The 13,182-nt window shown below is 32.8% G+C and overlaps 1 long non-coding RNA gene across 1 annotated transcript; it reads left to right on the top strand.

Annotated features, from left to right (window-relative positions):
* Positions 1-782: 782 nt before the first annotated feature.
* Positions 783-2,121, top strand: LOC136969179 (uncharacterized). The gene is made up of 2 exons (XR_010879783.1): positions 783-1,722; positions 1,799-2,121. It is a non-coding gene; the product is annotated as an uncharacterized lncRNA (long non-coding RNA).
* The last annotated feature ends 11,061 nt before the right edge of the window (positions 2,122-13,182 follow it).

Below are 13,182 nucleotides of genomic sequence, written 5' to 3'. Positions count from 1 at the left end.
AATAAAGTTAAAAAAAATATGTAAATGATATTACAAATAAAATAAAATATTAATATTATAATAATAAAGCTAAAATTACAGTTTTGAATGAGTGATTTTGACCCCCAAGTTTTAGATCTCGGGTCCTGAACATTTTGAATAAAAGTCATTTGTTTTGATGCAATTTTTTCTTAATGACCAAAAAATTAATCCGTAAAACTGAATTAGTTCTATGGGCAACTCCTGTGAACTTTGACCTGTTGACCTAGAAGTTTTGTGAGCATTTCGCTGATAATGAGAGAGGCTTAAGTTTAAAATTTAAGCTTTCTAGAGCAAGTAGTTTTTTCTCTGAGACATCTGCAGTGCTAGATGACGACGACGAAGAAGAAAATACAGCTTTTTTTGTCAATTTTTGCACTTTTCAGTTGCTTATATTTTTGTCAACCATTTTATAGGAAATCTCAAAATTTTACACACTACCTAAGTAAACAATTTTCTTTCAAACGAGATATTCGGAATTTTTTCGGGTGTTTGGATGGAAAAGAAATCGACCCCCGAAAATCGGCGACTCTGATTCCTGTATATGCAGTCAGTTAGTGACTTTTTTACTTCTCGGGGAGTTACTGCTATGATTTCTGATTTTTTTAAATATATTAAAAATCATTTCCTCACATAGATTTGCCTATTATATCGTGTAATAATTTAATTAATCTTATCATTTACATCAGTGTTCCCCAAACTTTTCAAAAGGAGGGCTACAGTACTAATTCTGATAACAGCAGTGAGCCAGATAACATCAGGGCCGGCCATCGGGGGGTGCGGCGGATGCTACGCACCGGGGCCCCGCGATTGAGGGGGCCCCAACATTATCAAGAATGCACACGAAAACTTGACAATATTCCTATCGTTATCAGTATGACGAAAAGTACATTTTATCGTAAACATTATTATTGTAGATCTCTGAATTTCGACAATCTTTAAACTAATTCTCGATGATGCGAATGTTTAGTTTTTGTTATTTGATTCGGGGAACTCCCGAGGATCCCCACCTAAATTCGACTTTTTAAAAAAAATTTCAAAACCATATAGCCCGCGTTAAGAAATGAAAATAATACTGTGGCCGTCGGCCATATAAAATTATACGATTTATGTATTCGTTTGTCATAAAAATTTGTCTTTCCACTTTTTTCCCGATACTACAAATATTCGAGTAGAAAGTAACCGGTTTCGACTTATTTCTACTTAAGAAGTAGTTAAATAATTAAGCGATTAGGGAATTGGGGACATAAACAAAACCCCGATGAAAGAGCCGGAATATTACTTAAACAAAAGCTTAACCGAACCAATATACAGCCGAGTATAGTGGGGACTGATTTCTTCGAAATATTGTATTAGATGTAATAAAGACAAATTTTTCCAATTCGACGAGAGTGACCGAAAAGTTGTAAATTTTGGAAATTTCCGTGGACAACACCTGGTCCTAAAACGAATTAGTTAGAAAACAAATGACTTTTAAGTTTAACATATTTAGATTTTTACGGCTATGGTGAGAAACGTTTAAAATTTACAACAGCCCTGTCGCGTCCTTTGAGATATACTAGTGATGCGACAAAAGAGGTATTTGACATTGACCGGTATCAGCACCCTGGGGATTTGGCAGTCCTCTGCAACCGTCTTCGATTCCATCCATTAGCCACTGGTAGGGAGCTATTTGACTAAGTACATTGTTTTAAAATTTTAAAAGTAAAGAATATTTTATATCTTTATGTACTGTACGTTTCTTTGCAAAGCTATATTTAATTATAATTTTCTTTAAAAGTATATTCATATAATTGAAGAATATTTTGTATGTACCAGTACATCCACCACATATTTTATTTCACCGAGTAAGTTTTTATTATTTTACTTTTAATTGTAGCCCTTATATCGTGGCTAGCGATTCGGAATGTAATCGTGATATTAAAAATGCATTTAGAGAAGTCTACGGTTTTTACTGGCTTATCGAATAAACGATACGAATGGAGCCTAGACCATCACTGACGCGCAATTGACTGATTGCCCCTGGATGTCGGCTTCTTACAGAAACACAGCTTCCCTATCATCAAATGTCACGGCACGCCCCTGGTATATAATCGTAGTTTTAATGTTTCTTTTATAATTTCTTCTATCTTTTTTTGTCTGTCTTATTTCTGGAACTTTCGGTCTGACTACAGCCTACAGGTGGGTCCTATTGACAAAGCCGGCGCTTCCTTTGTTTTCCCTCTGTAAGGTGTTGACCTTACAAGTGGTATTACCCGACCGCACGTGGGTCCAATTGACAAGGTCGCGCTTCTTTTGTTCCCACTCTGCTAAAAGATCAATACTTTACAAGGAGCCTCCGAGAAGTTGTGAGAGTTCGAGTTCAGCACGAGAAAGAAAGACGTGTCATACTACAAAACGTTTAATTATTGTTACATCTAATCATGTCCATGCCAAGGAAATATCCCTCTGGGTGTCAAAAAAGAAAATTAGCAGAAAAGAAAAAAGTAGAAAAGCTAAATTTCAAGAAATCACAAGTAGATCTGTTTTCTTGGCTACGAAGTAATTCCAGCAATGAAATTGTTTCGACTTCAGAAGTTACAGTTCAAGCTTCAACTGGAGAAGAAAGTTCCGCACAAACTACACAGTCTTGCAATGAAAATGTTGAAACTGTGAAATTCGTTGAAGAACCGCATGTTTATACAAATATGATCGAATCAGAAAATAACGTCGAAAATGACAATAACGAATATGATCAAATGAACATAAGTGATCCAGATTTATGGCCAAGTATTATAACTGATAAGTTTCGAATGTTTTGTGTTAAAACCGGACCTGTACAACACAAAGGAGTTTTTGCTAAGAATGATGAAGGTAGGTCATTTTCCACTACGTACTACTTTAAAAAAATGCCAAATGGTGAAACCCAGCTTCGCAGCTGGTTAATTTATTCAAAAACGCAAGACTCGGTATTTTGTTTTTGTTGTATACTATTTTCTAAAAGAAGAGGAAATGAACAATCTACACGGTTTATAGGTGGCTATAGTAACTGGAGAAAGCTGTCAACTGTAATTCAAGATCATGAGCGTTCTATTTGTCACTTTAATTCGTTTATTGCTTGGAAAGAATTACTAAAACGACTAAATTTATGTTCGACTATTGATGAAACTAATCAAGTTAATATAAATAAGGAAACGGAACGACTTAAATTACTATTTCAAAGAATTGTAGATGTGATTCTATTTTTAGCATGTAATAATCTTCCACTTCGAGGAACCCATGAAATAATAGGAACGCCTAATAATGGAAATTTTTTAAGTTTAATCGAATTTTTAAGTAAATACGACTCTGTGTTAATGGATCATATAAACAGAATAAAAAATTCGAAAAATAGAATTGTGCATCATTTAGCACATAGATCACAAGAACAAATTATTTCTGCGTTAGGAGATGAAGTCCTTAACAAAATTAAAAACGATATAAAAGCAGCCACATACTATAGTGTCCAAATGGATTGTACTCCTGATATTTCCCATAAGGAACAAACTTCAGTTATTATTAGGTATGTAAATTTTGAAGAGAAAAGATTAATTATAAATGAGTCATTTATAAGGTTTATTGAAGCAACTGATGTGACTGGAGAAGGACTAGCAAAAACTCTATTGAAAACATTAAGTGAGCTTGATTTAGATATTATGAATTGCAGAGGGCAGGGATACGACAACGGTAGCAACATGAAAGGGAAATATAAAGGTGTACAATCTAGAATAATTGCTCTAAACCCTCATGCAATATATGTGCCTTGCCTATCACACTCTTTTAATTTATTAATTTGTGATGCCGCTTCCAGCAGTATATATTGTAAAAATTTTTTTGGGATATTGCAACGTTTATATTGCTTATTTTCTGCATCTACAAAGAGATGGGAAATTCTACAAAAACATTTAAACATTACTCTTAAACCATTATGTGACACTCGTTGGGAAGCCAAAATAGATTCGGTTAAAGCAGTGTATACACAGTTTGAACAAACTTGTAATGCCCTAGAAGAATTTATTTATGTAAGTAACGATAATACAGCGGTATCCGAAGCTAAAAGTCTATTGGATTCAATACAAGAAATGCCATTTATTTTATGTTTAGTAGTATGGTTTGCAATGTTGTCTAAAATCAACGCAATCAATATACTATTTCAAGCAAAAACAATTATTCTTGAGTCGGCTTTTAATTTAGTCAATAAAATTAAAACTGAAATCCAAAATTTAAGAACAAAATTTAACACATTTTTAGACGAAGCAAAAGTGCTAGCACGTAATTTAAATATTTCAGAACATTTTCCTGAAAAACGAATACGAAAAAGAAAAAGGTTATATTCCGAAATAGCAGAAGATGAAGTTATAGAAAACCCGGTAGAGGAATTTAGATGTTATTTTTTTAACACTCTAATTGATACGGTTATTGTACAAATAGAAGATAGATTTAAAAGTATACCAAATATTATTTCTGATTTCAAATTAATCACTGATATGAAAACCTTAGAAAAACATGAATTAGAAAAATGTTCCAAAAACTTTGTAAATTTTTATAACAAAGATGTAGATGAAAACCTAATCCAGGAAATTGGTTTGCTACGGGATTTGATTTTGAATGAAAGGGATGTAAATAACGCACAAGATATATTGCAATACATACTAAATAATAATTATAATGAGTTATTTCTAAATGTATTAACTGTATTAAAACTTTTCTTTACGTTGCCAGTTACTATAGCAAGTGCTGAGCGCTCTTTCAGCAAATTAAAATTAATAAAGAATTATCTTCGATCCAGCATGTGTGCAGAACGCTTAAATGCACTTGCTATATTAAGCATCGAAAAAGAAATTGCAAAAAATTGTAATTTTTCTGAAGTAATTAATGTATTAGCAAGAACAAAATCACGCTTTAAATAAACATGCATTAATATATGTTCGTGTTTGTAAATTTTTTTATTTTAGAAAAACATTTGGGCCCAAATAGTTTCTTGCACCCGGGCCCCTTTATCGAGAAGGCCGGCCCTGGATAACATTGCACATTATGTCATTAATATCATATATACATATATACAGTATGTAAATTAGAAGAATAATATTCATAGAACTTTATTAAAAGTTAAAAAAAAATACAATGAACACAAATAAAACACATTTCTTATCTTTACTTTCCAAAATGAACAATATTTGTAACTTTATAATTTATTATAAAGTTCGATCCTGATGAAGGTCAATTAATTGACCGAAAGCATTAGATTACGTTAATACAATAGACTGCATGTTAAAGGTTGGTAAAGTGTAATTATAATAATTAATAACACAAAAAGATTTTTTAACAAAATCTCATTACAGATGGCGCCACATACAATTTATTTATTAACCCTTAACACGTGAGGTGGGGGCACTGCGTCCTCAGTAAGTTTGACTTTTTTAAAATTCTAATTGATTATTAAAAATTTTACTTTATATTTCTAGTGTGTTAAATAAAGGGTAAAAAGTATTTTAATATTATATTTTTCTTTTTCTTCCTTTTCTGAATTACACAGATTGTAACAATAGTTCTGGGGTCAGAGTGACTCCACCTCACGAGTTGCGTATTTTTTTTTTTTTTTTTTTTTCATTTCACGGGTTAAGGGTTATAATTGGGGATACTATAGATTACCCCCTATGGAATTTTGAGACTTTGAGTATATATCTGAACTGAGGGGACCGAGACGAGTTCAACGATATCCTACTTTTGGACCGGAGACGAAAAATAAAAAAGTTATCATACTTTTTTCGGCGATCGCGCGATAATAGGGAGTCGCGTCGCTCTCCGCTAAGTCGGCCTCGCTATCGCGATCCGGGGTCCCGTCGCTTGCCGTTAAAATTGCCTTTAGTAGACGTTTCCCCCCTTTTTTTACTTTGTTCAAGAACTACCGTGAATCGATCACTAGTTTAGCACATGGCGGCGTGTGGTGGCGCCCATACGAGAGGTCAGTCGGGTCGCCATGTTCGCTGCCATAAGTAACATTAACCGAAATGGCGATCGCGCGATGATCGGAAGACGCGTCGCTCTCTCCGCTCTCGTATCACGTGTTAACCCTCCGGGAGATGACGGTAGTCCGACGTCATGGTTTGCAGACTTTATCGCAAGATGGCAGTACTAGCAACTATGGTGCCGTCTTCATGAGAGCATTAAAAAAGTATGGTAAGTGAAAAAGTATGATAACTTTTTTATTTTTCGTCTCCGGTCCAAAAATAGGGTACCGTTGAACTCGTCTCGGTCCTCTGAGTTTAAATATATAATCAAAGTCCTGAAATTCCATAGATAGTAATCTATAGTACACCCTTTTTCTTCCTTTTCTGAATTACACAGATTGTAACAATAGTTCTGGAGTCAGAGTGACTCCACTTCACGAGTTGCGTATTTTTTTTTCACCTCACGGGTTAAGGGTTATAATTATATTAGGTATTCTGGAGCTGTATTTTATTTTTAAATGATTACAATGATTAAAGAGGACGATGGAATTCGGTGAACGTGGTATATTTCAACAATACGCGCGCTTTTTACCAAACTTCCTGAAATTCATTTGCATGAGCCACGCAATTGAAAATGGTGGAAAGTATTCAGAGGTTAATCGTTTGCAATATCTTTGACATCAATTTCTGCAATCATTTTTATTTGCAATATATTTTCCTTTTCATTTTCACGAACAAAACAAATAAACAATGAGCTATAATCCAAAGGGGTTAATGTTACCTTAGGTTCCAAAGTGGCAGCTCGTCTCTGATTCCGGCAAGGAAACAGTGGGGGACGCACGTTTTCCTAAACCTAACCTATTCTAATAATTTGGTTGCTAATAATTATGGTAATTTATTAAAATAAGTTAGGTTAGAACGTGCGTCCCCACTGTTTCCTTGCCGGAATCAGAGACGAGCTGCCACTTTGGAACCTAAGGTAACATTAACCTACAAAGGAAATTGCTAAAGTAAAATAAGAAACAAAGAAAGTTTAGTTCTGTTTTCTTTTGACTATTTTGGTTCCGTTTTAAAAAATAGTACAGAAGTTAAAAGAAAATATTTCTTCATCTCAAAATACAGTTACTTCTTTTCCAATGACAATGGTTTGAAAGAGTTGTTCGGTTCACTTTACTTCGAAGGTAGACATTTGTTACGAGTATGTAGGCTGGAATCTCCAGATGAACAAAACAAATAAAGAAAGAAAGAGAGTGTAAGCACTTGAGGTAAGTGTTCATTTCACTGTTTTGAAAATTTTATTATTTATATTTAATTACTATTATTGATTTTATCTTAAACTGCACATATTTATGCTTTCTTGTTTATATAGCATGTTTTTAGATAACATACAATACAATTTGATTTCTCTTGTTCAAATACAATTACTGGTTAAATTTACCTACGCTGACCAAAATGGCAGCTCGTCTCTGATTCGAGCAAATAGAAGAAAGGAAACAATGAGGATGACGTTCTAACCTAACCTATTCTAATAAATTACCATAATTATTACCAACCAAATTATTAGAATAGGTTAGGTTAGAATGTGCGACAAACTAGGAACATTCAACAACATTAATGAATAAATGGAAGTAAATTTATAGATATGAAATTCCAAGATATCTGATTAATTCCAATTTGATTCTGTATAGAGTATTACTAATGACAGGAGTAAGAATAAAAGAAATGTTGTATATGCCAGTTGACCACATGCTTTTCAACTCAAAATTCTGCCTTATACCTGCCATATAAGTTGATTCTCACATGTAAGTTGTATCGTATGGTAGGAACCATAGGATACAATTAGACAATTAACAAATATGGATATGACTATAGCAAAAGCATATTGTTATGCCCTTACCAATTTTATTAAGATACCAAATGTAGCATGAATCTTCAAAAATATAATTATGCATTATTTACATTATATAATTTATACCATAAGCAAGTTTTGAAAATCTTCAATAAGTTCTGTTGAGAAGAGCACAAAGTCTATCGGTAAACATATTCCATTCAAAATACATTCGATAAAATATTAATGGTTTGCACGGCGTAGAATCGTGATAGAATTGCTACGATATGCAATAGTAAAGCATTATAGTATGACTTTGTTGCATTGGTGATGTTACCAACATCAATCAGCCAACTTTAAAACTCTTGGCACTACATTATTTATTGTACCCTGTCCTCTAACTTCAGTTCACCAAGTAAGAGTTCTAGTTAAAAATATTTGTGGCAACCTTTTGGAGTTACAATTAGATATGCACAGCAATGGTTAGGAGTACCATTCAACTTATTCACACTCTTTGAACTACGTTTACACAAGGAGAGTTAATCCTGATCAAGATTTTGAACCAATTAACTTTTTTTCATTTGAACAGAATGGAATTGGCTAACTTGATCAATATTCTAACAACTGGGTTGTTTTAACTCCTCCTGCAACTGGATTAATCTTCTTCGAGTAGATTAGTGTGTCATGAGTCACAGCATTATGCCTCTGCTGGAAATAACTGGAAGAATGACATCGTTTTAACCTAAGCTTCCTACTGTCATGCATGTATGTCTTACTTATTCCTGGTTAATTTAATTGAAATAAATCTTATCCTGATGAACATTTGTCTTATAAACACCCTATTGAAACACTGATAAAGGTTTGAACTTTATACCTACTGCAAAAGCCAACTCCTAGTTTTGGAAAAATTTTTTCAGGCTTAAAAACAGCCTATCAGTCGGTCTGTACAAAACATAACTGTATATGATGATAAAATTGCTTGCTGTTGGTACTACTATAGAATCTTGATATCATTTTAGAAAGAATTTACATTCTACCTCTACTCTACCTTTAGAGCAGCGGTTCCCAACCTTTTTTTGACCAGGGACCGCTTTGATTTCATTGTTGTTAGCAGGGACCACAAGGTTTAAGAAAAATAAACTGTATCAATCTAAAAATAAACTTTAATCAAAACTGTTGACACAAGTAATCGTTAAACTTAAGAGTAACATGCTTTAACAGTACTATTATAATAGAAAACATGACATTTTTAGTAAAAATTAAATTCAGTTTGTATCAATGTGGGAATAATAATTTAAAATGAATAAGTTTTAAAATCTTTCGCGGACTGTATTTTAGCTCTTGCAGACCACTGGTTGGGAACCGTTAGTTTAGAGGTAGAATATAAATGCGCATTTGCAATAAATACATTTAAATAAAACATTTGTATCTTTTAAATTATGTAGAAAATCAGAATTCTGTTCTAAATTTAAACAAATATAGGCAATAAGATAATTATTGATTTTGAAATTAGTCAAATTTGATAATCAAGGAAGTCTGCATTTCAAAATTATTAAATAAATAAAGCATACTGACTTGATTAATTTATTAAACCATGACAAACATCAGATCATGGACTGGTCCATTTATGGATAGATTTATCTGCTGTAAAGGTCAGTCAGATAATGAGAAATAGATTGACAATCTGGATTACCATATCCACAAAAAATTTCTTGAGATTCCAACTTGGATTGAATATTAGGTATTATAGAATGCCTGATATTCAATGCAAGTGTACAGTACATTTGCTAAGATTCATACAGGATCTTCTCAAAAGAATACTACCAATTTAAATTATTATAATTATATTAATTACTACCTGAGAAGTATGCAATGTACATCAATTGATAGAGTAACTGTCTAAGTTTCATCTCCCATCTGCATTCAAATGTCTTTTTTGTCTACTGCTTCTAGGAAGTGCTGGACAACAAAAATGACAACAGGCAACAGAGAAAGCATTTTCTGTTCTGCAGTTTGCGAAGTTGGAGTCTGTCGTCATTGTACAACACGACGATTGATTCCGTAGATAATTTCAAAGCGATCCTCCACGAAAGGCAAACACTTATTGCACAATGATGACCAATTCCAAGTTTACAAACTGCAAAACACAAAATGCCTTCTCTGTTGCAAAGTCACCATTTTTGTTTATGGACTTCCTTGAGACAGTAGACAAAAAGACATTTGAATGCAGATGGGAGATGAAACTCGCAGTTATTCTATCAACTGATGTACGATACATACTTCTTGGGTAACAATGAACATAATTGCTATCTTTTTAAACTACTGTATTCTGTCTGGAGGACCCTGTATTTAAAGAAGATAATAAAAAAAAACATTGTTGACCATATTCTAAGACATCACGGAGTGAACTAATCCCAAGCATCACACAAATTTCTGCAAGTAAATTAGAAAAACTTTGCAAGCTATTTATTGAAACTTAACAGAATAGTTGATTATGAAACAGACTTAAGATAGACTTGGCACATCCATCAATAATTAATACCTAGTTATTTGGTTATAAAAGAGTTTATTAGTTGATGATTGATTACTTACATTTACTTGTATGATCCAAGTTTCAAAGTTCTTTAAATGCTTCCACGTTGAAGTGTGTGTTATTAAAAATAAGATTAAGAAAATTACAGAAATTCATTTAACTCCAGAATATTGAATCTAAAAATGATTTGTGAAAAATCACATTTGCAACTAAGTTTTAAAGAAAATTAACTTGATTTGGAAGTAGACTTAGGATTAGATGTACAAAAAAGTATTAATTGGGCTGCAATTTTCAAATTGCAGACCTGCACATTCCTGTTTTTGTCTGACTGCCTGTCCTTCATTAATCTCCAGAACAAACAACAGTGATACTACATCAGAGTAAAGAAAACAAACATACCACTGAGCCTGTTACCGGTGTGCATCTTCTAATAAACAGATCATTATGAACGTTTTCGAACTCTATTAGAAGATGCACACCAGTAATAGGCTCAGTGGTATGTTTGTTTAATCTCCAGAACAGTCAAGATAGATTAAAACTGAGATCAGATATGGAAAGCTTAGGAGTCAAAGACCCGGATTAACTATATATGAACTTAGGATCTGGACCGAAAGTTATGATTTTTAAATCAAAAAATTAATAATTGTGGTCTGACTGTAATTTTATCAGTAACAAGCAATTATTTGGGACCATCACAATAAATAATTGCTTGTTACTGATAAAGTTACAAAGACGACGGCCAATGTCGTTTAACAATGATTTCGTTTAGTTAAAATGAATCACTTGACCCGATTAGCTTATATGATTCCAATAAATTGGGAAATAATGTAAAACTTATTGATATTGAATTATTGATATGCACATGATAATTCATACTGTTTAAGTTTACCAGCTATTAATATTGTTATGCATCCATCTTACTGTTTATCGTCTTGTCGGTAACAATAGAGAACTGTCATCTTAATCTGTGCCTGCAACACAGACATGTTTTTACTTTTCTGTTTGTTAGGTATATAACATGTAAAAATATGATTGTATCCAATTTTGCAAATCTCAACATTTTGAAATTTGGCATGGTAAATATATGTAAGGATGATTGATATTATTAAATTTTGGTGGTTTAATGGTTAGTAAGGTGACAGTCATATCCTACCTTGAGTGGGGCCAGAACTAATGAAAATTTTACTCATTGTCATTTACAATTTTTAAAAAAATTCATCTCTAAATTAAGCCTTTTTATAATAATATAAAACTTAACAAATAGAGCCACACACAATTTTAACTTTGTGCTGTGTCTTAATGCTGCTTATATTTTTCACTGAGAAAGTTATGCAACTTACTGATGAAGTTTTAATTAGCAAGCCAGCCATTCTAATGAAATGTTAATGTTCTGGCATATATTTTGTGTTCTATAAAGTTGAAGCTACTCTTCTTGAGCCTGCAACTGTAGTTAATAAATTGAAACTGTGAAGTATGTATCTATTGCTAAACCTGTCTATCTCAAAATTTATTTTTCACTCGGCATTTTCAGCCTAATTCAATATAGGTAGGCTGTTTTTTTTTTTTTTTTTTTTCAACCTTCGATGGTCCATAAAACAAAGACAAATGTAAATAACAAAATGAATTTATTACCAAAAGTTAGGTACAAACATGGTTACTTTTCGACATAAATGCCTCAGTCTTCTTGGTGATTGTCGTATCTGTGGATGAGCTTTTCCATCCCCTCTTTGTAGAATGTTGCCGCCGATGACTCGAGATAGACCCTAATGTTATTTTGAAGATCGTCATTTGTCTCGAACCTCTGCCCTCCTAGCCAGTTTTTCTGTTTGGGAAAGAAGTGGAACTCAGTTGGCTCTAAATCGGGGCTATATGCTGGGTGTTTAAACGTGGTGGAGACTTCCACCTCTTTCCTGAATTGAAAATGTGGCTAGGAGAGCAAAAGTTTGAGACTAATGACAATCTTCAAAACAATGTGTTAAGGCCATCTCATTTCCCTGGCGAAAACGTTCTATGAAGAAGGGATGGAAAAGCTCGTCCACGAATATGACAAATGCCTCAAACTTCACGGTGATTATGGTGAAAAGTAACCATGTTTGTACCTAACTTTTGATAATAAATTCATTTTGTTACTTACACTTATCTTTGTTTTATGGCCATTGGAGGTTGAAAAAATGCCCTTGTATTTTCCATGTTTATCTCAAATTATGGACTGAAGTATCAATTACAAATTCAAAGCTCAGTGACTACATTTTGATAGTTGAGAAACATCTCACAATACAGTACAAAGTTGCAACTAACACTGCTTATCTGATTGGCTACAAGTTTGACTTACAACTTATTGATTGAAGAAAGCCAAGTATCAAGGTATGTCAAAAATGTTTTATTGCACCTAATGCAGATATATATTGTATAGGTATACCTCGGGTTATGTCGTTTTCGATTATACGTTGTTTGTCTAAAAAGTTATATGAAAAATAAAAATCAAGTATAAGTCATTTCATTCAACTTTACGTCTGTCCACCACAAATATTGAAGTCGTAATATAACTAGAAAAGTGTTAGAAGCACATAAAATCATGTTACTAAACAATAAATAAGAATAAAAGTGTATAAAATCATATTAAAATAGTACATGTACAGTATTAACATTTAATGTAAATCATAAATCCTAGAGAACGAAATATGAAAACATCTGTGACTCTGTGTTGTCGTCTTATTTAGCAGTCTATATTGGTAAATTTAACGTAAATTAGTTTATTTTCTACTATCGGAAAATAATTTTAATAACTGTATTTGTTATTTAACCTTACAAAATAAAAACTAGTTACAACTGTA

Source organism: Centruroides vittatus, unplaced genomic scaffold (assembly GCF_030686945.1).
Source record: "Centruroides vittatus isolate TY-2023 unplaced genomic scaffold, ASM3068694v2 contig_1753, whole genome shotgun sequence".
In the NCBI taxonomy this organism is placed as follows: domain Eukaryota; kingdom Metazoa; phylum Arthropoda; class Arachnida; order Scorpiones; family Buthidae; genus Centruroides; species Centruroides vittatus.
This window is presented reverse-complemented; position numbering and strand designations above follow the sequence as displayed.